At 43.9% G+C, this 25588-nt stretch overlaps 1 non-coding gene across 1 annotated transcript; it reads left to right on the forward strand.

The window, feature by feature from the left end:
- The first annotated feature begins 20955 nt into the window (after nucleotides 1–20955).
- Nucleotides 20956–21087, forward strand: LOC114697478. Its single transcript, XR_003735185.1, has one exon. It is a non-coding gene; the product is annotated as a small nucleolar RNA SNORA51 (small nucleolar RNA).
- The last annotated feature ends 4501 nt before the right edge of the window (nucleotides 21088–25588 follow it).

The following is a 25588-nucleotide window of genomic DNA, read 5'->3' on the forward strand; positions in this document are numbered from 1 at the left end:
CATTTGCAGCACTTAACCAATTTCCCTGAGTCTGGAGTCTGTATAACTGTGGCACTGGGTGCCCTGCCTATAAATGTAAAAGAAACAGAGGGGCATCCTCCCATCAGCAAGGAGTGGACATTGAGTTTGAACAAATCAGGACTGGATGAAGCCTAGAGAGGGACAGTTGAAGACTGTACCTAATTAGTTTTAACCATATAAACCTGGAGTCAGATATTGAAGGTGAAAGCTGAAAGGTCAGAGAAGCAGAGCAGCCAGAAAGACTTCTTACATCTACAAAATGTCAGACCAAATGCACATGGGTTCCTGTCTCTACAAATCCTCAGACTGAATGGGGTTGAGAACGTATCTCTGCCTGCCTTATATTCCCTCTCCACCTCCCTAGTGCTGGAATTAAAGGCATGCATTGCCACCACCAGGCTCTGTTTCTCTTTTAGACTGGTTTAGTCTCATGTAACCCAGGGTGGCCTTGAACTCCTGATCTTCCTGCTTCCTCCTCCCAAGTGCTGGTATTAAAGGTGTGTGCCACCACTGCCTGGCCTCGATGGTTAACTAGTGGCTAGCTCCACCCTCTGATTTCCAGGCAAGCTTTATTTGTCAGAACACAAACAAAGTATCATACAACAGACAGTGAGAGTTAATTCCTCACTGGCAACTGCTTCATAGTTTCATAGTCCCATGATGACAGATGTCATTGTCAGGCTGGCTTGCTAAAAGGTGCTGCCTCTGGGTCTCCTAAGACTGTCTTTGTTCTTGATCCTTTTCTTTTATTAAAAAAAGAGAATGTATTTTATTTATTCTATGACAATTTCATACATGTAAACATCTTAACTATATGTACCCCAACAGTCCCTTCACATTCTCTACAGGAAACCCCAATTCCCTCTCCAGCTTTCTCCAGGTACCCTCGGTATGGCTTCTATCCCATTCATATCCTCTTCTCCTTTTGTTAGTAGCTCACTGAGTCCAGTCAGTGCTGTTTGATAGAATGTTGACTGACCTTGTTGGCTTGATCCTGTGCAGCGAGCGCATGAGTATAACAGCCGTGTTGTGTTCACAGCATTTCCTAGCCCTCCTCCTCATCTTCCAGCTCTCACATGTCTTCCAGTCCTCTGCTGTGATGTTGGGGTGTGTGCATGTGTGAAGGGGTTGATCTGCACTTCCCATTTGAGGCTGAGCACTCAATAATCATTTGTTTTCATCACGTTGGCCAGTTATGAGTCTCTGAATTAACTGATGACCACTGCAGAGAGAGACTTCTCTGACCAAAGTTGAGGCCAGTACTTCTCCATGGGTATAAGCATAAGTTTTGGGAAGGTAATTTGACAAATATAACATTTAACAGAACAACAGTAGTAGGTTCCCCCCTTGGCCCTTCAATGTCCCAAGCCACAGGCTTGTGAGTAGGTTTATTGAACCAGGCATGAGTTCTCTTGTGGGTAGCAACCCTCAAATTAAAGACAAATGCAATTGGTTATCCCTATAAGCCTTCATACCACTGTTGTACAGGGTATGTCATCATTTTCTAAATTAGGGCTTCTGTTTTCCCATCCGTCCTGTGAATCCCAGCTCCTTTCTCCAAATTATGTCTCTACCTGATGTGACTAAATCTGTCTTTTGTAATTTGAAACTCAGAACTCTACATAGCACTGTTCATTTGCTAGGCTAGAATAACAATAGTGGCCACTGATGCCAACCTCATAGGATGTCCAGGCATCTGAGATTAGGGACTGGTTTCCCTCCTCTAATAAAGATCTTCACCAGCCTGATGCATAACTCTCTCCCTGGACATTTAGGCCATAGTCAAATGTTTCCATCTTAGAAGTAACCACCACTAGCAGTTTGTATAACTATCCCACACTGTCCTCTCTTACCAAGTTGCTTCAGAATTCTGCCTATACATGGGCATAACTTGATCTCATGTGACTACTGATTTTTCCTGGGGAGATACAACACACACACACACACACACACACACACACACACACACACACACACACACACATCTACTTACCCCAGATAGGGAGCCTACAACAGACCTAATACCACTCAAGTCTAATTTGGTGAACCAATGAGCTTTAGATGAGTTACTTACAGGAATGTGAATGGAAGGTTTCTTATAGGTGCAGAAATGACACAAAGCCAGCTCTGTCACCAAAGCCCACCCCAACATTGGTGACGTACCACCAATGTTGGAAATGCTGGAAATCTGGAGCACACTGCACAGCCTACAGGCAGCTCAACAGGTTAAAGAGTGTCCTTTTCTAGAGAGTCAGTTTGTCTGAACCACTTCAGGCATCTGGTCTGGTCTTAAGGTCTTCTTTGCAGCTTGTCTTGTCTGAGAGTGACTCTCAGCTGTCTCTCTTGTTTACTCTTGTGAGGGTGTGGTGGTTTAAGTAAGAATGGCCCCCAAAGGCTCATATATTTGAATGCTTGGTCACTAGGGAATGGTACTACTTGAGAGAAATTAGGAGGTGTGATCTTGTTGTAGTAGGCGTGGCTTTGTTGGAGGAAGTGTGTCACTGGAACAGTCCCACTGCCTCTCTCTCTTCATGCTGCCTGCCAGTCCAGATACAGAACTCTCAGCCACTATGTCTACCTGTGTGCCCCCATGTTCTCCACTATGAGGATAATGAACTAAACCTCTGAAACTCTAAGCCAGCCCCAATTAAATGCTGTCCTTTATGAGTTACTGTGGTCATGGCGTCTCTTCACAGCAATAGAACACTGACGAAGACAGAGGGAGAGACCTAGTGAATGTCATCAGTTTTAGGGACTTCTTGAAGCTATTTTGAGTTGTGTACTTTCTGTCCTAAGGAGCTGCCCTGCAGGAAACTGCTACAAAACACTCAATCTTTAAAAGACAAACACTCTAGACCCACTCCACACAGAGTTGACTAAATCTTTCTGGAGTCAATTTGGACATGGGGATTTTTTTAAAATAACATTTTTTATTCTATGAAAGTTTCTTACAATATATTATGGTCATTTTCATCCCCAACTCCTCACCCTAACTATTTTCTGATACACAGTCCCCATGTCTCCACTCCCTCCTAACTTCATGTCCCCTCTTTTTTAAAAAATAACCCATTGAGTCCATCTTGTGCTGCGCATATGTGTATGGGTGTGCAGCCTCTCACTACAGCATGGTTTGCAAACCATTTCACCTTAGAAACGGAGCATGGCTGTTTCTGCTCACCAGTGTTGGAGGGCTGCACTTGAACTGCCTGAGTGTAATGAACATAATGTCCAGCTCTGCCATGTTCATGCTCTTGAGAAAGTCACCTAACCCATCTGGACTTCCTTTCATTCGTGGATAAAGTGATGTTGAAATTGTTATAACATTGTCTCACAGGTTTCTTTGTATGAGATGATGTTAGGGTCTGAGAATTCGGGAATAATCTACTGCAAAAGACCAGGTCTGAGTAAGTCAAATGTTTATTTAGAAAAACATATCAGGAAGGTGGAAGGATTCGGGCTCTGAACTACATCCTTGAGGCAGGGGTGGCAGCCAGTTTTAAAGGGGGAAAAACACAAAGAGACAGCTCCTGAGTCCCCTCCAATCAAAATGTAGTATGGGGGGAAGTGGTTGGGGACTTTCCAGGGTGAAACACTTTCAGCCTATCAGGGAGTTTTGTGGTTTACTGATTCAGACCTGTGGAAAAGGATATTTCCTGTCCTGATAGCCTGGTCCCAAATAACTGACTTAGAGGCTGAATATGAATTATAAATGCTCTGCCAATAGTTCAGGCTTATTACTCTCTAGCTCTTACATTTTAAGTTAACCCATATTTGCTCTGCCATGTGGCGGCACCTTGACTAGCATGGCTCATTCATCTCCTGCTCCTTCTACATCTGGCTGGTGATTCCTCTGACTCCGCCCTTCCTCATCCCATCTTTCTCAGTTTGACTTTCCCACTGAACTTTATCCTGTTCAGCTATTGGCCAGTCAGCTTGTTTATTTAACCAATCATGGTGACATATATTCACACCATATACAGAAGAATTATTCCCACAGCAGACCTGGCTCTGGATCAACCAACCAGAAGGGAGTGGAACATTTATGGTTTACACTTATGTTAGAGGCTTGTGGGTACTGCAGCCTAGCTTCAGGAAATTGTGGGTAGCAGCACAGGGCAGAATGGCAGACTAGGACAAATTGGAATTTCTGCTGCTTACTAGGATCTAACATTTCCCCTCTCCTAGTGAGTCATCAAATCATTGATATCAGAGGTTCAGGTCCTATAGGAGACCATAGTGGGCCTGCAAGAATAGGGGCTTAACTGCATTGATCCTCCTTTGAATGAACAGGAAGATAGCATTCAACAGGCATAATGCACATAGCAAGATTAATAGAACTGTACCTAAAGGCCTCGCCATTCCCATTATTAATTAGTATTACAGGTAACCATTTTGTCCTCTATGTCAAGAGGTTTCCCTTTGACTTAGCCTTTTTCAGCCTGTTATGGGGGCAAGAGTGATGTACTCTCTTCTGTAGCTGCTTCCAGCAGAACTGGGATCTAAGTTGTCAGGGTCCAGGAAAGCTAAAAGGCTAGTCAAAGGCTGGGCAATGGGACATTTATCAGAAGCATCTGATTAGTTGATCCAGGTGAGGGGATGTGGAGCAATCACATGGACTGGTTCCCATCAGCTTTCAGCTAGTCTGGAGTTCAGCAGCTTGTAGTTTGCAAGTACTCCCTGGATAGTGCATCTGTCAGCCCAGTGGAAATCTGCTGAGACATAACAGAGGTTAAAATTCAGTCAGGAACTTAAAAACATTACAATTGGAACTTTTTCATTTGACCTGTGACAGGTGGAGCCAAACCTTATGACTTTGATTCCTTGAAGCTTACATGAATTTTAGTTCATCAAAAGAGATAAAAGTTTTAGATATATTAGCATTACCATTGTATTGAAATCCATATTGTAGAAAAAGCAATTAACAGGGTCTGTAAAATAGCTGGAACAGAATTACATCTTAGAGTCAGCAAAGGCTATGGCTTTGGGCTAAAAAGTGGGAGCGTATTTTAGAACATAGCAACTAAGACATTGTATGGACTTCAATCATTCACCAGATACATAGGTAGTTACTAGAGAACAGTTATTGTAAAACAAGTTTCTTAGTGTAAAGTTACACCTGAAACCTGTTTATCCTTTATCATGAAGACCGTGAACAAGGCAAACCTGTGTGTCCCCTTTAAAACAAGAAACCTAGTAGCTTTAACTAACCAAAGAACTGACTAATGAACTAACAAGGTGGTTGCAGCCTTGGGAGCTGTTACAACAGTGAAGCTATCACTAGGCTATTGTCAAACATCATTAGAGATCTGAAAAGGACCAACCAAAGTGACAGAGACCTGTTGGCTACTTAGACAGCTACCCCAGGTTCCTCCATGGTCATTGGGAAGAGGTCAAAGGGCCACATCAGTCTTCAGCTGCCAAGTCCAGAATATCTGACAAACTTTCCCATGGAGCAGGAATTTGGTGGGTACTGGTTTACCCTGTCTAGGCAAAGCAAGGCAATCAATTTCCCCAGTGTCCTGCTTGTTTACAGTCTGGACAGGGTCTTGACAGCAGTTGAGGTGAAGGGCAGTTTTTTTTTGTTTGTTTGTTTCACCCAGTGGCTAGCTTTGACATATTTAAAGGAAGCTCCAGATGGAGGTTCTTCTATGCCCATCATCTTTGGAAGAGAGAGGGCTGCTTCCAGGAGCCAGCATGTCTCTCTATCATGAAAAGATTTTTTTTTTTAGTAAACATTTTAAATGCTGTATCTTCAGATCTTTGAATCACCTGAGGACCATTATCTATTAAGTGTAGTTCTGAACACCTTGATGCTTAACTTTGAAAATATATATATATATATATATATATATATATATATATATATATATGAAGCTAATCTTAACATATTAAAGAATTTGATTCTTTATGAGGTGACTGATGATTAATATCAAGGTAAGATTTTCAACTCATAAACATAATCCATAAGGAGACTGGAAACTTTCCTGATCCTTACATAGTATATCATTTTAGAGCACAACAAGTTCCCTGTATGACTCAGTTTACCAAAATAGTGACAGCCTAACAATACTAGCAAAAAACAAGGGAGTTAGATATAAACCTTTAAGCCAATGATTTTTAAGTTTTTGTGGTGCATTGTTATGAATCACGATTCAAACATCTGACATTCAGGCAACCCAAGCCTATTCCTGTAAAAAGGTCTTTTGACCCTGAAAGGTCACAGTCCATAGGTTGAAAAACTGCTCCATGTTCTCTTGACAGACTGTTTTAGGTCACCATCTTACTGCATCATAAAAGAGGAATATCCCAGTTTCTGTTGCTTAATAGTTGGGGTCCTAATTTTCCTTGGCCAGTGAAAGCACTAGGTATTTGGGATTCCAGTGGGGTCTTGATCCTTTCTCAGGGTGGGTCTTTAAGCCTAAAAACCATGTTTTGGGTTGACATATTTCAGTTAACAAAAACAGTCAGAAGCAGAACTAAAGGGATTAAAAAAAAAACAAAAAACAAGGTTAGCACATTTGAATATTTGCCTAGACCTATAGGCATTGATGGATTAGGTATTTATTTTAAGATTGCCTATGTAATCCTTTGATTATTAACCCTATGTTTTGAGTTAATATTTTGTTGCAAATATTATAGATTTTTAACCATACCCAGTAAACTTACACTTTGCTCTTGCTCTTTCTGCCTGACAATTTTTGACCCTGGACATGGACATGGAGACTTTAAAAGCAAGTCTGAGTCTGAAAAATGGTGAGCCAAAACCCAGTTCCAGAGCCAGGTCTTCAATAAAGCAAAACAGCATAACACAATTTTAATATTATCCCACATTCAATTGACATTTGAATCCCTGTTACATCAGATCCAATGACCAGAGCTCCCAGAGATAAATCCTGATCCTGAGCCCCAACAGCTGGCTGCAACAATAACAGCTGAGCTGCAGCCAAGACACACAGAACACAGTCAACTCATACATTCATGACCAGTCAGAAACTAACATTCAGTGGCCACATCCATGCATTCAAAACAGACAGACACAATTTTTCTTACTTCCTCCAGCTGTAATTTTAAGAAGGGGGTGGGGGAAGGGCCCACCAAATCCCCATGGTGTAGTAGTGGATGTGGGGGATGAGGAGAGGGAATTGGATTCAGAGGAGGATGTTGGCTTGTCCTCCACCATAGCAGCTTTTGGGCAAATGGAAGGTGAGGTAGGAGGGGCAGCCCCTGCATTTGCCTTTTCCCTTGGCCTGCATAAGGATGGGGGAGAGGGTCTTCTTTGGAGGGAGGCAAGATAGGTCTTCCCATTTGGTCAGGGTGACCCAGGCCTGCAAAGACTGTGGCCTGGACTTCAAGAGAAACAGTGAAGTTGAAAATGTCTGTAGGAGGCGACTGACAGAGTGAGGAGCTTTCAGGGGAAGGTGGAATCTCCTGATTCCCAGGCCCTCTTCTTGAAGTCTTTGAAGTACTGTAACACAGGGTCTGAGGGAGAATTAGGGTCTGAAGATGGAGTTTGTCCCTGATCTCGAAATAATAGAAAACAATAGCCAATACTCGAAAAGCCGACTTGACAGAAATGGAGAGACTGTTGGCATGTCCCAAAGAGAGACAAGGGAGAGACCAGGGTGACAGTGAACATGGTCCTGTTCATAACCAAGTGGATCAGCTACCTCTGATCCCCAGAACACAGACGCCCCAGACACTCCCATTTATGGGGATGTGGAGGCCAGATGACTCAGCTGCCTCAATAGTCTCAGAGACCAGATGCCTCAGCTACTCCCCCTGTGGGAGCCTCTTTGACTGACCTGCCCCTGAGAGGGGTTGAGATGTTTCTCATCTCCCTCTGACTCCAGGAGCAATACTGCATCCAGTTTCTCTTCTTTTGAGTTACAGAAAAAATGGTGCTACAACCAAAAAATCTCTAATGCCACAAGGGCCAGGAGCAGACAGCCTAGCCAGAGACTTGAACAGGTAGACACCCCCCACCAATCCCAGACAAACTCCCAAAATGTTAGGATCCAAGAATCTTGGAATAATCTACCACAAAAGACTGAGTTTGAGTAGGCCAAAAATTTATTTAGAAAAACTGATATCAGGGAGGCAGCAGGATTCGGGCTCCAAACTACATCCCCGAGGCAGGGGTGGCAGCCCGTCTTAAAGGAGAAAAACCACAAAGAGACAGCTCCTGAGTCCCCTCTAGTCGTAATGTAATATGGGGAGAAATGGCTAGGTACTTCCCACAGTGACTCAGCTTCAGCCTATCAGGGCGTTCTATGGTTCAGTAGTTTGGACCTGCCGCTGGACCAACCAATCAGAAGGGGGTGGAATGTTTGTGGTTTACACCTGTATGATGGGTTTTTTGGGGTGGGGGGCTATAGCTTAGCCTCAGGAAATTGTGGGTAGCAGCTCAAGATAGAATGGCAGACTGGGACAAAATGGAGTTTCTGCTGCTAACTAGGATCTAACAATGATTTTATTCTCTTTCCAGCCTCACTCAAGGTGCATGGTTTGTGCTTAAAGTGCCAGCAGCCCTAAGATTTAGGCACAATGTGGAGGAACCATGACAGGTGACATTCAAATGTACTCAGGACAAGGCCTGGGTCTAATGGCCATGCTATCTCACTGACTGAGAGCCTTCTAAGAGCCAGGAATAATTAATGCTCAGTGTTTTTCCTGATCCCCTTGTTAAGTTGCCACCACCAGATGGGCCAGGTACTTTTATGATAGGACCAGAGATACCATGTGTGTGTATGTCAAGGTCACATGGGTGGAGAGGTCAGCTGGAACACAAATCCCAAGATCTCTGCCTAATTCTGGAGATGAAGAGGAGATCTCATTACTGAGACCTGGCCCCTGGGATGTGTATTTGAGTTAGATGTATTTGGAGCTTTGGGCCTGGGCTGTTGGAAGGATAGAGGACCAAAGGAAGGAGATAGGAAAATGTCCAATGGAAGGCTTTTTACAAGAATTCCAATGAAGTTGGGAATCAAATCCAGAGAGAACACAGTGGGCAGTGGCCGTGGATCCCAGGAGGAGAGAGAGGCCATAGCCCAGAGCACAGCCCCTAAGAGTCAGAGTTAGTGACCCTTCCCCCTCACAGAGATGTCTTTCTGACTTTCTTGTGCCTGGATGTGCTAGTTTTCCATCAACTTGATACAAGCTAGAGTCATCAGAGGGGAGGGAACCTCAGTTGAGAAGATGTCTCAATAAGATCTGGCTGTGGGCAAGACTGTAGGGCATTTTCTTAATTATGTTTTGATGGGGGAGGGCCCAGGCCGTGGTGGATGGTGCCATCCCTGGGCTGGTGGTCCTGGGGTCCATAAGTAAGCAGACTGAGCAAGCCAGTAAGCAGCACCCTTCCACGCCCTCTGCATCAGCTCCTGCCTCCAGGTTCCTGCCCTGCTGGAGCTCCTGCCCTGACTTCCTTTGATGCTGAACTGTGGATGTGAAGTGTAAACTGAATACATCTTTTTCCTCCCAAGTTTCTTTGGCTGTGGTGTTCCATCACTGCAATAGAAGCCCTGACTAAGACCCTGGGGTTTCCATGATCTCTTTCTCTCATTACCACCTCCGCCTCTCTAGCTCCCTGACGGGACAGTCAGTAGGTCCCCAATCCTTTTTAATATAATGTATATCCAGGCCCGCTTTGGGCCAGAGGTGGCTGCAGGGAAAACAGTAGGCGTCTGTCATTCTCTCCCCATGGCTCTGGAGACCTTGGTCACAGAAGGCCCTGCAGACTCCTGCTGGCTCCTGTGCTCACCTGCCTGAGCCAAGTTTTCCATCAGAAACCCAGCTGGGGACCAGTGAGAGAGTAATGACATCCTGGGGAAGACCTGAGCTGACTCCTGTCTTAAGGCCCCTTCAGCCCATTATTGGTTGATGCTGTGGATGGTTTATAGTTCCTCCAGCTACCCAATATTGACATCAGAAAATTAGCGTTTTTCTCACTTGCCGAAAGTGCCCAAACTGTGTAAGTCTTTCAAGGAAGGGTGAGTATTTCAAAGAAGACTGAAGTCTCCTGTTTCCCTGGCAGTCACCTTCACTCTAGGTAGTGCGACCACCTCTAGCATTAGTCTCTCCAGGGACCCTCATCTCTCAGATCCCCTCAACAGCTGTGTTGTTTCCAAGGCAAGGATGAAGCCATCAAACCATCAGATAACGGGTTTCTGCTCTAGGAAAGACTAAACAAATTGGAGTTCAAGGATGCAATAGTACCTGTCACCTATAAAGAACAGGACCGTGCTTTCTCCCCATCTGTCTGTCCCCAGCTCCCTTTGTCTCTGGGCAATGCTTCCTCCTCCCCTGCAATTGGGACTCTTAGTCTCCAACCCTCTGGCAGGCTTCACCCAGTTACCCCAGGTTAGATTTCTCTCTCCCAGGTGGTGTTCTGTCCTGAGCTCCTGTCTCTGTGATGAACTATATGGGACAGGCAGGTTGTATTCCACCCCTCACCCCTGTAGTTTCTCTCTGGTATTCACCCCTCCTTAGTACTCTAGCAAGAGATCCCTGGATTCTCTTAGGACAGCAACACCTACCCCCTTGCTGGTAGACCACATGTCTCAGCTTCTCTTGCAGCTAAATGGAACCAGATAGGGAAGTTCTGGATGTAAATTATAGTCTAGCTCATGTCTAATACATCTGGTGTGATATGACTCATCTGGGAGAAATCCCTTTTGTCTGAAGCTGATAAAGGAACTTGTTGCCAAGCCTGACAATCCCAGGACCCACATGGTGGAAGAGCACAGACTCCTGCTGTCCTCTGCCCCCCAAAATGCTGTGTTATGCACACCTCCCCATACCACAGATTTTTGTTGATTATTTACCATACGTGATTTATTCAAGTTCCATTCCTTTGAAGTGGTAAAATCACAGCTAGAGAGGGCCCCATCGTGTAAGAAGTGTTTCTGAGCCTGGCGGTGGTAGCACACGGCTTTAATCCCAGCACCTGGGAGGCAGAGGCAGGTGGATCCTTGTGAGTTCGAGGCCAGCCTGGTCTACAGAGTGAGTTCCAGGACAGCTTGGATTATTTCACAGAGAAACTCTGTATCGAAAAACCAAAACCAAAAAAAAAAAAAAAAAAAAAAAAAAAAAAAAAGAATGCAAAAGAAGTGTTTCTGAAACCATCCTGAATGCTCTTTTCTCTGTCATACATACATGACTAGTTCATTTGTAAACATTTATTTATTGTGTGTGGATGTGTGTGATGTATAGAGAGGCACACATGTGTGCTGTGGCATGTATGGAGAGGTTGGCAGACTATTTGTTGGTGTTACTTCTTTGCTTGTGTGTATAGATCCTGGGCATTGAACTCAGGACATCAAGTTTGATTGCAAACACTTCTACCAGCTGAGGCATCTTGTTGGCCTGTAGCCCCCCCTCTTCATGGTACATAGGACATACATGCACTTGTTTGTCAGTAACCACCAAGTGCTGATTTGTGAAGGAATACTCTCTACTTTAAATCCTACTAGGAAATGTGACACCTGTCTTCTGACTTCCCTGAGCCCTTCCTTCAGCTTCCCCCTTTTCTCTGGGCTGGTTCTCACACTCAGCTCTCACTGCCCTTCCGCAGAACCGCAAAGCTTTACGGGTTGCCACAGAACACTTAGAGCAGAAACAGAGAAAGGGAACCAAGCCAAGCATGAAAACCAAACACCTTCAAAAGACAAACAGCAAACTGGCTGAAAAGTCTCCTGTTGGTGTTTACAAACTGATCTGTTATTTTTGCCATTTTCTATGTATAAGTATATGTGTGTGCGATGTATGTGTGTGTAGTTGTATGTATATGTCAGTGTGGGTATGTATATAGTTATGTATATATCAGTACATATGTATAGGTTTGTATGTGTGTAGATATATGTGTATGTAGTATGTGTAAGTATATGTAGGAGTGTGTGTATGTAGTTATATGTGTGTGTGTAGATTTGTATGTGTAGTTATATGTCCACATGTTCAGGTGTATATGTGTGTAGGTATGTGTGTAGGTTTGTATGTGCATATGTGTGTGCATATGTAGGTGTGTGTATGCATTGTGTATGTGTGTGTGTATAGTTATGTGTTCATGTTTATATGTGTATGTGTGCATATATAGTTATACATGTATAAATATATGTGTATAGGTTTGTATGTGTGTAGATATATGTGTATGTAGTATGTGTAGGTATATGTAGGCATGTGTATATGTAGGTATATGTGTATGTGTAGGTTTGTGTATGTAGTTATGTGTTCACATGTTCAAGTATGTGTGTATGTAGGTTTGTATGTGTGTAGGTGTGTGTGTATAGGTATGTGTTTGTGTGTATGTGTACATTTGTATGTCTGTAGATATGTGTTTGTAGCTATATGTGTGTATGAAGGTTTGTATGTGTGTAGGTATGTGCTTATGTAGGTGTGTGTAGGTATATGTATGCATTGTATATGTAGGAGTGTGTGTATAGGTGTAAGTTTGTATGTGTATTGTGAAGTGTGTATGTGTATAGGGGTGTGTGTGTGTGTGTGTGTGTGTGTGTGTGTGTGTAGATGTCTGTGTAAGTGCAGATCTCAGATGAACTTGGTGCTGTTCACCTTATTTTTGTGAGGTACATTTCCTCTCTGGCCTGGAACTCACAGATGGATTAGCCTGGTTGGCCTTTGAGGCCTAAGAATCTCCCTGATTTCCTCCCCCAGGGCTGGGATTAGCATGGACCACACCTGGCTTTTCTATGTGGGTTCTGGGCACTGAACTCAGGTCCTCATGTTTGGAAATTGGTGCTTTACCCAAGGTGCCACCCATCTGCCCCATCTCTGTTGTTACAGGAAATCATTAGCCAAGGAGATGTGAGAGGACTCTATGCCAACGTAAATAAATGCATCACCCCCACAGTGTACACAGCTAAGCACATGCCCAGCTCTGACCCTCACATACTCTGACTTTCGTGTGTACATTCCCAAGGCCATGCTGTCACAAATGGCAGCTATCAACTTTTAGCTATTTCCTGTGACCCATCAGAGAGGAGGAAACCTGCAGACTCGGCGCTTAGAGCAACACAAACACAAGCCCACGTTGTGTGCCAGATGATACGATAAAAATAAAATGGCCCACGCAAGCAGAACGCGGAATGAAGCCGCTAAGTAACGGACATTTGCTAAGCCCGTTTACTGGAAAAACGCTCACGCATGAAGGGACATCTGAGACTTATTAGAATTCCTTTCATTTTCAAAACAATAAATGCAGCAATACGCTACCAAAAGATTTAATGAGAAATTAAGCACAACACACAACAGCCCAGCCAGGTGAACGCGTTCATTAGACTTTGGAAAGAGTCGGCTCTGTGCAGCTGGCAGAGAGAGAAGGACGCAGCGGAGGAGGCTCAGCCCAGCCAGTGAGAGCAGTCTAGGAATGGAAGGCTCGAGTGTGTGTGTGTGTGTGTGTGTGTGTGTGTGTGTGTGTGTGTTTATGTCTATGTCTGCACACAAAGACTCACAAGATTCCCTCCCTCCCCACCCCAGGCCTCCATCTCAGACTAAACCAAAGGCTTGTGTAAGTCCGTTGTGTGTGACAGAGGCCAGCAGAGATGGAGGCTGGAGAAGGAGGGAGATGAGCTTCACGTCTGGTCCCTCCCCTCGACTCTGGTGTGTGCAGATTGCACCAGCTCTTTCTCCTCCTGAAGCTGCTATTTTGACCCCAGCAACACTTTGCTGTGGTGGAAATCTCTCTCACAAACTTCTGGGCCTGACTTTTTCTTTCTTCCTTAATGGGTATTTTCGATTCCATTAAATGATTAATGATCTTGTGCTCCCTATGTGTCCACCATGGTTTCAGGCACGTGCTATTCTAATCAAATGGGTCCTTTGGTGGAGGAGTTTTAATGGGTTGCCTCTGTCTTTCCTTTAATTCTTTGCATCCAGGTAATGGATCATCAGCTACTATGGAACCAACTTATTGGTGAGGGCCAGCTGTTCCTGCCTCCCAGGGCGGGTGTCATATTTTGGACACTGCCTACAGGGTTTCTAGCTGTAAAGGCTCTGAAGTGGGACTCTTTCCTGAAGAACAAATTAGAAGACATGGAAAGGCACTGGCTCTATGGTGGACCTGTTTCTTCTTGGCTTGATCCAAGCCTTGTGCAGCACCTGTCACAGTCACAAACCACTGTCCCTAAAGAGCCACTGCAGCTCATAGAGAGGGGCTGTCTCTCCTCCTACAAGCCTCTCATTTCACACCACCCTGAGAAGTGGTACCCAGACTGCACTCTCCTGTCACAGGTACCTTATAAGTTCAAGGATGGAGGACATAGAACATCGCTCCATTATATGTGGTGTTGTTGTGTTTTTAGACACACTTCTATTTTCTGATCAGGCCTGTATAGCACAAGCTCCAGGTTTTTCCTTAAACAAGATATCCTATGCTTCTATCAGAGGTGCCAAGACAAACCACCAGGGTCACATACTCTGAGAGGTGGAAGTCCCCATACTCTGTCTTGGACTCTGCCTAACTAATCTGAATTAGCTAAAATTCAGAGTAAATGGATATATGGTAACAGGTGTCACCTGAATGCTTAAATGGATAGAGAAAGGAAGGAGGGGGGGAGAAGGAAGGGGGAGGGAAGGAATGGAAGGGAAAGAAAAAATAAAGGGAGAAGAAGGGGGAAGGAATTGAAGGAAGGGGAAATAAAATGGAAATGAAAAGAGGAGGAAGGGAGGAAAGGAAAAAGGAAGCAAGGATGGGAGGAAGAAGGAAGAGTGAAGGGGAAGAGGAACTAAAAAAGATAGAGAAGAAAGGAAGGGGAAGAGGGAAGGGTAGGGGAAGGGACGGGGAAGGAGAGAGGAGGGCCAAGCTGAAGTAACCCACATCCACAGAGAACTTCTGAGTGGCATTTGCTTACCCCTGCATTAACCCAGTACCACATCAAGGGACTTGGTAGCTGTTTTAGATACTGTTCTATTGCTGTGAAGAGATACCATGACCAAGGCAACTTACAGGAGCATTTTATTGCGGAATTGCCTACAGTTTCAGAGGGTGAGTCTAGGATTATCATAGTGGGGAGCATGGCGGCAGGGGGCAGATGGGCAAGGTGCTGGAGCAGTGGCTGAGAGCTTACATCAAGAGCCAAAGGCCGCTTGCAGAGAGAGAGGGGGAGACTTTGAAAACCTCAAAGTCTGCGCCCAGTGACACACCTCCTTCAACAAGGCCACACCTCCTAATCCTCCCTGAACAGTTCACCCAACTGAGAACCAAGCATTCAAATATAAGAGCCTATGGCAGGGGAGGGGGAGGCATTCTCACTCAAACTACCGAAGTGGTTCATGGAAACACAGAAACCACTTCATCATGGAGGTAGAGCTGCATTTCTTCTGCAATTGCAACAGAGATTTGAAATTAGCTTCTTCATCCTCTCTCTTTGGGGACCCTCCGGGCTGCCTACTGTAAAGCAGTGAGTTCCTTAACTTGGACCACCACAGCAGCCCAGCCCTGAGATTGTGGTTTGGTTCCCAGTGTTCTATGCTGGAGATTTGTTTCCCCAGGACAGTGGTGCACAGAGACAGGCATTTGGGGGGTAGTTACCACGAGGGCTCTGAGCTGGGGTGTGGGTTGATGCATTTACAAATGGTAAATGGATGACCTACTAGATGCCGGTGGAAACTTGTCCAGCTAGAAACTGGAGGACCAGAGTCCCAGGAGCTCAGTCTCGAGTGTGTTTTATAGTTCCTATTAATTGCTCCTTTGCTTCCTGGCAGCTGTGAAGTGAGCATCTTTGCTTTTCCATGAGACCCTAGCTGTGATTTTCCTCCTCATTGTGGCCCCAAAATAATGGGGCCAAGTGATCGTAGACTGAAGTTGAGAAATGATGAGTTTCATTCCATGGTAGTAGACCTCAAAGATGGACTGCTTAGCTGTGTTGGCAGCTTTCTGTGCTGTGACAAAACACCCAAGGCATTCACTTAAAACTAAAGGTTGCTTTAGGAGCCTTTGAGCCTGTGGCCACTTGGTGGTGTTGGTTTGGGCCTGTGGTGGCCTGTGGTTGGAAATACAGGCCCACACTGGAACACCAAAATGTTGTTTGTTTTTGCTCCTTGGGAATTTTTTCTTTGCCCTTTTGGGGGACCCACCACCCAGCTCCCAAATAAATCACACACGGAGGCTTATTCTTAATGATAAAGGCCAGCCTTAGCTTGGCTTGTTTCTTGCCAGCTTTTCTTAACTTTGAATTATCCCATCTACCTTTTTGCCTCTGGGCTTTTTCCTTTTCTTACTTCTGTATTTCTTACTTTCACTCTTACTCTGTGGTGGCTGGCTGTGTGGCTGGTCCCTAGCGTCCTCCTCTCCTTGTTCTCTTGCTCCTTCTTCTCCTTCCAGATTTCTTCTTCTTATTCTCTCTGCCTGCCAGCCCCACCTAGACTTTCTTCTGCCTCAACAGTGGCTGTTCAGCTCTTTATTAGACCATCAGGTGTTTTAGACAAGTTAAACAAATGCAACATAAACAAAAGTAACACAGCTTACAATAATATTCTACAACAGTGGCCCTGTGTATCATTGGGCCCGTGGTGGAAGAATATTGTTTTCAAGGGCATGACTCCAAATGACCTAATTTGCTTCTATGGGGCTCCACTTCTTACAAGTTCTCCATTTAGCATCTCTGGGAGGACTATGCCTTTAAACCATGGGTCTTTAGACCATGGGTCTTCAGAGGCAATTCTAGGACCTGCACAAGAAAGCAAGTGTTAGGATTACTGGCACTCCTCAGCATCTTACACCTCACAGCATTCCCACCCAGGGTGGAAGGAAAATACATGTGTGAGATGTTTCTGACTGCTCATTTCCCACTGGCTCGTCATCCCTGGGTTCTTAGAGCCTGAAACAGAGCCAGGCTTTCCCAAGGAAGCTTGCAACTGTGCATTTACATAATTTCTAAACTTTATTTTAAAAAATGAAAATCACTCATTAAAATGTAGGTTGCCTCGTGGTAATATATTGGTGGAATCAAGGGCAATATTGCACCACAGACATTCTGGTTCGGTGACTTTAAAGTGTCAGTTTATGTGGACAATTCACATAAAACATAAATCCACGGCCCCCACCTGCCACCATTATTTCAGGAACGTGGGCATCAGCTCTCATGAACATGTGTGCTCTTCACTCTTCGTGTGCTTTCCAGGAGATCTAGCTAACAGAGCTGGGGCTGAGAACACAGCTTTAACTCGGACAGATGGTAAAGGCATTCCCTCTTGTGGGCCACCTGTCATCAGTGGGTAGTGAATCCAGGAAAAGTGTGTTAAGAGGGACTCTGAAGCCAAATCCAACCAGCAGTGCATTGTGGCATTATTGATCAGGGATATCTGTTGTGGGTGAAGCATGGGATAGGAGTGTAGGTGGCATGGATTTGCCGTGGACAAATTTGTGTCTAACTCCATCAGTGGTTCATGTTTGACTGGCTGGTCTTTCTCAGTGTGTGCCTAGGGCATTGCCATGTAGAATAGAAACTTGACCTGTGACTGTTGGGGAGGCTATGAGATGAGGATTTTTATTCCAGTGAGTGTGGAAGGGAAGAGAGAAATGAGGCGAGCCATTTAGGCTTTGAAGTAGAGTACAGGAAGCATTTGAAGCCACACAACCCCCCAAGTGTTGCTGGAATCTCACACATTAGGTGGCAATCTCTTTACTTCACCTAAAGCCATTTCAAGATGTCACAGCGGCCACCAGCACCTTCCTTAAAGTACAGGTCAAGCTACTGGAAGCCACAGAGGCTCAGCAGGACCCAAGCTTGGGAATGGATTTTTTGCTATTTGTGAGTGCTTCAAATGACAGCCACCTGTGGAGCATCCTGTAGGAGAGTTACCACACGGAAGTGTCTGATTGATTGGTGTCCATTCGGGGGTCTTGTATATCAACAGACTGGCTTCCTGTTCTCGGGGGTGCATTTGCCTGAATAGGGCAAGTCCTCCACATGCTCCCTAGGTGTGCTGTAGCTTCTCGAGATCTGCCAGGAAGCCACAGAGAGGAAACACCTGCCATAGCATAATAGACTTGAAGGATCTGGAGCAGGACAGAACTCCAGGCCCGAGCAGCGCAGAAGGAAGACCTTTCTGCTGATGCTGTGTGAATGGAAACCACCACTTGGTTCCCCAGATAATTCTTAGAATTCACTTTTTAATTCCATTTAAAATATTGCCTCCTTGCACAGTGTAATGATTGATCATCCTTGTGATCTTGACTGGGTATGTCTCTGAAGGTTTTTTCAGAGTGGTATCTAATTGAGAAGGGGAGAGGCCCAGCCTGGATGCGGGCCACACTAATCCCATGGACTGTGGTTCTAAACTGAATACAGTGGAGGAAAGGAGAATGTCAGCAGAGTGGCAGCCATCCCCTTTCCCTACTTCCTGGATTGCTGAGAAGTGAGTGAGATTCCCCAAGCTCCTGGAGTCACAACTGACCATGCTTCCCCATCATGATGGACTGTACCTCTTTAAACTGTGAGCCAAAATAACCCTTTCTTCCTTTCAGTTGTTCCTTGTCAAGAATTTACAATGGGGAAAGTAATTAATACACGTTGTATATTGTATTAATACACATAGCAAGATTAGGTGCCCCACCTGGGCCAGAGTAGTAACAATGGAGGCTGTAAATTCTAGTTTTATGTCAACTTGACACAAGCTAGAATCATCAGAAAGGAGGAGTCTCAATTGAGAAAATGCTTCCATAAAGTATGGCTGTGATGGGGGAGGGCCCAGCCCATTAAAGATGGTGCCATCTCTGGGCTGATGGTCCTGGATTCTATAAGAAAGCAGACTGAGCAAGCCATGAGGAGCAAGCTAATAAGCAGCACTCCTCCATGGCCTCTGCATCAGCTCCTGCCTCCAGGTTCCTGCCCTGTTTGAGTTCCTGTCCTGACTTCCTTTGATGATGAACTGTGATGTGGAAGTGTTAGTCAAATAAACCCTTTCATCCCAGAGTTGCTTTGGTCATGGTGTTTCATTACAAAATTGGTCCTGGGATAGTGGGGTATTGCTGTGACAGCCCTGGCCATGGTGTTTTGGGGAAGGTTATGGAAGGACTTTAGAACTTTGGGCTAGAAAATCCCTTGAGTGTTGATAGGCCAGTGAGTGATTCTGTAGGATCTTGGAAGATTGAGAGTAGTACAGACAATGGAGGCCTGGCTTGTGACATTTCAGAAGGAAGCAAAAATTTTACCTGGGCTTTCTGTGTGATGAATCCATGGTGTATGGTCAACTGAAGCTGAAGAATCAGCTATGATTAACAAGAGAGCAGGACCACTGAAGTGAAACCTTTGCCTTACTGGGACAGTTGATGCTGGTTACCTAAAGCTGAAAAATTAGCAGTGATTAAGAAGAGACCAGCATCACTGAAGTGATGTCTTCTGGGAAGTGTTTCCTCAGAGTCAGCACACAGAAGCTGTGTTCCAGAGGTGGCCAAGATTGTACTTTTCACTGGCAGATGAACTTGGTAGTGTAAGAGTCACCCATGTGGTACTGGTTTTGGAGGCATTAAGGGGTCATGGAGAGCAGCTGAGGCTTGGCACTGTGAGAGGCCAGGTGAGGCCATTGGTAAAGGTGTAGGTCTCAGTAGCATTTGAAGGCCCAGCATTGAAAGGGTCATGCAGAGAAGTTGAGGTTATAAGAGGCTATTGGTGAAAGTGTGGCCTAGTTGCAATGGAAGACCCCAGCATTTTGTAGATGCCAGTACCATGGGATGACCACCAAGAATAGCAGCAGTGGCAAGGGGAGCCTGTCTGATCCTAGAAGTCAAGCTGTGTGTGCTGCAGAGGGTAGAGATGGAGAGGTGACCCAAGCCCATTGGAGGAGTCCAGAAGGTTGTGAGTGAATACTAGACATTGGACATTGGGTTTTTTTTTTTTTCATTCAGTAGGCGTTTGGTTTTGCTTTGTTCAGATTGTGACTGTGCCCTGGTTCTTCCCTCTTGAAGTGAGAAGATATTTAATTTAATTATGATTTTTGCAGAGTCCACAGCTGACAGACTTTGAACTTTTAAAAGAGATTTTAGATTTTTAAAGAGAATGGTTATTTTAAGGAGATTGAAGTTTTAATGTGTTTGAATTTGTAAGGACTGGAACTTTTAAAGTTATGTTTTATACTGTGATGTTAATATTAATGTGCCATCTTGAGGATAGATGAGAAAAGAATGGTTCTAAGTGAAAAGTGATGTGTTTGTGTGTCAAATTGACAAGGGGTCAGATGTGCTGACTAGTTTTATGTCAACTTGACACAACCTAGAGTCATCAGAAAGGAGGGAACCTCAATTGAGAAAATGCCTTCGTAAGATCAGGCTGCAGGCAAACCTGTAGGTCATTTTCTTAATTAGTGATTGATGGGGGAGGGCCCAGCCCATTGCGGGTGGTGCCATCCCTGGGATGGTGGTCCTGAGTTCTATAAGAAAGCAGGCTGAGCAAGCCATAGGGAGCAAGCCAGTAAGCAGCATTCCTCCATGGCCTCTACATCAGCTCCTGCTTCCAGGTTCCTGTTCTGACTTCCTTTGATGATGAACTGTGATGTGGAAGTGTAAGTTGAGTAAACCCTTTCATCCGAAAATTGCTTTGGTCATGGTGTTTCATCACAGCAATAGTAACCCTAACTAAGTCAGAGGCATCGTGGTGAGTTTGAAGTCTCATCATCAGTCAGTATCCAGGCATCCTTATCCCCAAAGACAGAACAAGAACTTGAACTTTTACCCATTTGATAATTAAAGTGGTATGATATCAGTGTGGCATGCACAGTGCCTGCTGAGGCAGAAGATAGAGTAAGTCCCTAAATCTCACTGAATAGGAAGGAAAATGTTTGAGATACAATTGAAAGTCACCCATCCTATCAAGGACCAGGATATTCTCAACTGGAACAAGAAAATGGATTGAAATCAACACCCAGATGGTACAGACACTGGAATTATCTGAGGAGTTTGAAACAGCTACCAAGACAGTGCTTTAGGGAGTCCTCATCATGTCCACCACAGGCGTTGTTCTTATGCTGACTGTGTATAGGAAGGAGACAGAGCAATCCTGCCCCCATTCATCTAAGCCCAGGCCATTGTGCCTAGTCTGTATTGTGAGTGGGGATACATGAATTGGGAAAGAAGAGAACGCTTCACTGAGCAATGAGGATCAAACTGGGGAAAAAATGGATGAAAAGGTTTTATCAAATGAACAGAAAGTCTCAGGAGAAAAACAATGGAAGTAGAAAGAAGAATCAAATGCAAGTGTGGGAGCTGAGTATCTGGGATTTTCAGATGGATACACTCAACAGCAGAATGGGAAGAAGAAAGCATCAATGAACTTGGGGACAGGACAGGAAAAATGACTGAATCTGGACAATAGAGTGAAAAGAGCCCAGAGGAGGAAGCAGAGCTCAAAGGTGCCCCATAAGAGGCCACGTCACAGCCATAGAAGAACAGGAAAAGAGAAAGAAGGTATTTCAAATGCCTGAGACTCTCTCATAATTTTCAAGTTATGGCCATCATGATGAAGAAGCTGAGCAACACCACACAGTGTGGTCTCATAGAGATCATGTAAGACACTCATCACCAGACTTTGAACACCAAAGACAGAGAAACATTCTTAGAAAGATCAAGACAGAAAAGCTTATCTTACCCCCAAACAATTTGAATGACAGCCAGTTTTTTTTTAAATCAGGAGCCATGGACCCCAAGGAGAAATGTACAGTACTTTTCAAGTGGCTCAAGGAGAGATTTATCAACTTAGAAATCTGTGTCCAGTGAAAATATCCTTTATGAAGAAGAGAGGAGTGGGGATGTTTTAAGATGAAGGAGAGCTAAGAGTCTTTGTCACCAGTAGACCTATCCTAAAAGAGTGGCTGAAAAGAATTCTCCAAAGCAGAAAGAGAACATCAAAGGCATATTAGAACTTTATGAGAAGGAAGAAAGAAGAATAAAATGTGAGTAACATAAAAGTCTTCTTATTGAATCTAATTTCCTCATAATGTCTGGTGGTTGAAGCAAAAAACATAGTCGATTGTGGTGTTCAGTGTATGTAGAAGAAATACTTAATATAAGTAGGTGAGTTTAGAAATGGGACTTGAGAGGAGTATTATTTCTTCATGACTCTTGAACTGATGAATGTCAATACCAGGTGAGTATGAGAAGTGATTGGGGCAAATGTGATATTTAAAGCAATCATCAAGAAACCTACACAAAGAGATACCCTGGTCATTACTACAGATGTCCCACACTGGATTAGGGGATGTTCAGGTAATTCAGAGTTCTAGGAAAAAAACAGAAATAACAAACAAAGAACAAGCAGAAATAAAAAGGCAGAGTTAAGCCCCAGCAGATGGGTAATTACATTAAATGTAAATGCTCTAAATAAAACAATTCAGAGACTGACAATTTAAAAAGAATACAACTGTTTATTGAGAGCAAGATCTTAATTCAACTGTAACATAGGTAAGTTGGCAGTAAATGGATGATAATAATATAATGTGAATCAAAAGAAAGCTGAACAAGAATAGCCATATTAACAACAGATTAAATATACTTTAAAAGCAAAAAAAAAAAATTACCAAGGAAAACCCGAAAGGTTACATAGGAACAAAAGGGTTGGCCGACCAAAAATGTATGAGAATCCTATGATTAGATATAAAATGTATAGGATATAAAAATGTGTACATGTGTTCTTAAACTGTTCTCTGCTGCTATAACAGAATACCAGAGATTGAAGAAATTATAAACAAGATAAGTATATTTGGCTCATGTTTTTAGAGGACTGGAAGATCACATCTGATAAAGGAATTCCTGATGGGCCATGCCATGACCAAAGGTATCATATGGCAAACAAATATAATTGGGGAGTAGATTTGTCTCTTCTGTACCTATCCCACGATTATCATAATCTCTTTAATCCATTCATGAGGTCAGAGCTCTTGTGACCTCATTGCCTTGTCAGGGTAACCACGGAAAACATACAATAGATAGGTTCTGAAGGGACCATTTAACCCTCAGCAACCCTAACAAAGCCATAAAATATGCCAAACAAAAACTGATAGAAATGAAAGCAGAAATGGACAAGTCTGCAATTCCCAGTTCAAGACTACAGCACTATTATATTTTACCATTGAAAAAAACAATAGTGTATCACCAAGGCTCTACGGAACCATGGACCAATAGGATCCAACAGCCATCTATAGAGTACTCAAAGGCAGCAATGTACCCAGGGAATAGTTGTGAAGATAAACCATCTCCTGCATGAATGAACCAAAGGCAGCTCCCTTTATTATAAAACATATTTATTTGGTCTTTAATTATGTGTGAGTATGTGTTTCTGTGTCTGTGTGAGTGACTGTGGAGGCCTGAGGCATCAGATCGCCTAGAGTTAGAGTCACAGGTGGTCATGAGCCAATGAAGCTGCCGAGAGCTGCCCAAATTGGGTCTTTTCCAAGAGACCTGCTCTTGACTTCTCAGTCATCTCTTCATCCCCTGGAAAAACAAATTTTATGTGTAATAGAATTAAAGTAAAACTTGGAGGAAAGGCTTTGGAGACTGAGCCCAGAGCTTGTTTCCCAGAAGAAAAAATAATTGAAGATTAAAGAAAAAGATGTCTGAAGTGCCAAATCCCAGTTAGTGTTCTGCAAGACAAGATGGTCTTTCAGGTTCCTGCTTTGCAGAAGAAACTGCCAGGCATTCTACAGGACACAGAGAAAGTGACTGAAAGATTCTAGGCCTGCAGGCTAAAGAATGGATGCCCTAATGTTGCAGAAGAACTTTGGGTAACTGTTCACGTAACGAGCTGTCTCTGTCATTCTAGATTTTTTGGAAGTTGCTTACAATACTCTTCCTGTTTACTTAGATAATATTATATCCTTCTGGGGTCTTTGATATAGTTGAAGACTAGATAGTTATAATTATGGTTTTCTTTTGTTATGATAAGAAAAAAGGTAGATATAAAACTCTATGCTCACATAGAATAGATGATAAAATATTTTCTTTAATTTTGCCAAATATAAATAGACTAGATATTATAACTGTAATTCTTGCTTGATTATTCTTTTGTTATATGTAATTTTACTATGTTGAAGTTAAAACCTTCCTTTTAAATAGAAATAAAAAAGGAAATGATGGGTGATGTCGCTCTGTATGCTGTGAATGTGTTACTCTGATTGGTTGATAAATAAAAAGCTGATTGGCCAGTAGCCAGACAGAAAGTATAGATGGGATAAGCAGACAAGGAGAATTCTGGGAAGAGGAAGGCTGAGTCTGGAGTCGACAGCCAGACACAGTAGGAAGTAAGATGTAAAGATAGAACTGAGAAAAGGTACCAAGCCACATAGCTAAACATAAGTAAGAATTATGAGTTAATTTACATGTAAGAGCTAGTCAATAATAAGTCTGAGATAATGGGCAAACAGTTATAATTATTGTAAGTTTCTGAGTGATTATTTGGGTCTGAATGGCTGCAGGACCAGTCAGGACACAGAAAAACTCCTACTATAGTGTTCCTCTTTCCCAAGAGTCAGAATACCTTTGTTCTTAGGATACTTTCATACTAGAACAAGCAAAGGATGTTTAGGTAAAGGGCTGTCTATGAAAGTATGCATGGGGGGCTGGAGAAATGGCTCAGAGGTTAAGAGCACTGGCTGTTCTTCCAGAGGTCCTGAGTTCAATTCCCAGCAACCCCATAATGGCTCACAAGCATCTACAATGAGATCTGGTGCCCTCTTCTGGCCTGCAGGCTGAATACTCACTGCATACATAATATAATAATAAATAAATAAATCTTAAAAAAGAAAGCATGCATGGGGCCTATGGAGACCTTAAGAGGTGTTGAAAAAGAGCAATAGGCTTGGTCAATAGACAACACAGCTTTTACCAATCCGAAGGGGAAAGTGGAAGACTTGCTTAAAGAATGTGGAGATGCTGAGAGGAGCTCAGCCAGAAAGCACCTTATTCTTCTGTCAAGTAAGCCAGCTTTCACTATGGGGAGAAAGCTGAAGACATGAGCTACCCCTCCCCTTCATCCGTCAGGATCCTCAGAGGGCAACTTCAACTGGGACCCAAAGGCAAGGGTCCCTTTGCCTTCTACAGTTCAAAAGGATGTGCCCCCCAGGTCATAAGCATGGTGGGAAACGGGTTGACAGGGTGAGAAGGTGAGAGGTAGGCAGCTGTGCAGATAGCAGGGACACTCACAGGCAGGGCAACTATCTTGGTGACATGTTTAAAATGCCAGTAAGGGCAGGAGACAGGGCTCAGTGGGTAAACAGGTTACTCCATAAACACAAGGGACTTGAGTTCATTCCCTGACAACTGGGTGTGACACCTGGGTGTGACGACACTATAATCCAGGCCCTGAAAGGCAGAGACAGGAAGATCCCTGCAGGTTGCCGGCCAGCCAGCTGAATTGGGGAGACCTCAGCTCAGTGAGAGACCCTGTCTCAAAAATAAGATGGAGAGTGACTAAGAAAGACACCTGGCATCGACCCCTGGTCTCCACACACATGTACATTGCACCCCCTACGTACACACATGAATTCAAATCCACACATTAGAAAATAAAATCACTCTGAGATGGGCTGCTTGTTGAGTTGCCATAAGGAACCACCCAACCCAACTGTCTGC

Source organism: Peromyscus leucopus, chromosome 5 (assembly GCF_004664715.2).
Source record: "Peromyscus leucopus breed LL Stock chromosome 5, UCI_PerLeu_2.1, whole genome shotgun sequence".
Taxonomy (NCBI): Eukaryota; Metazoa; Chordata; class Mammalia; order Rodentia; family Cricetidae; genus Peromyscus; species Peromyscus leucopus.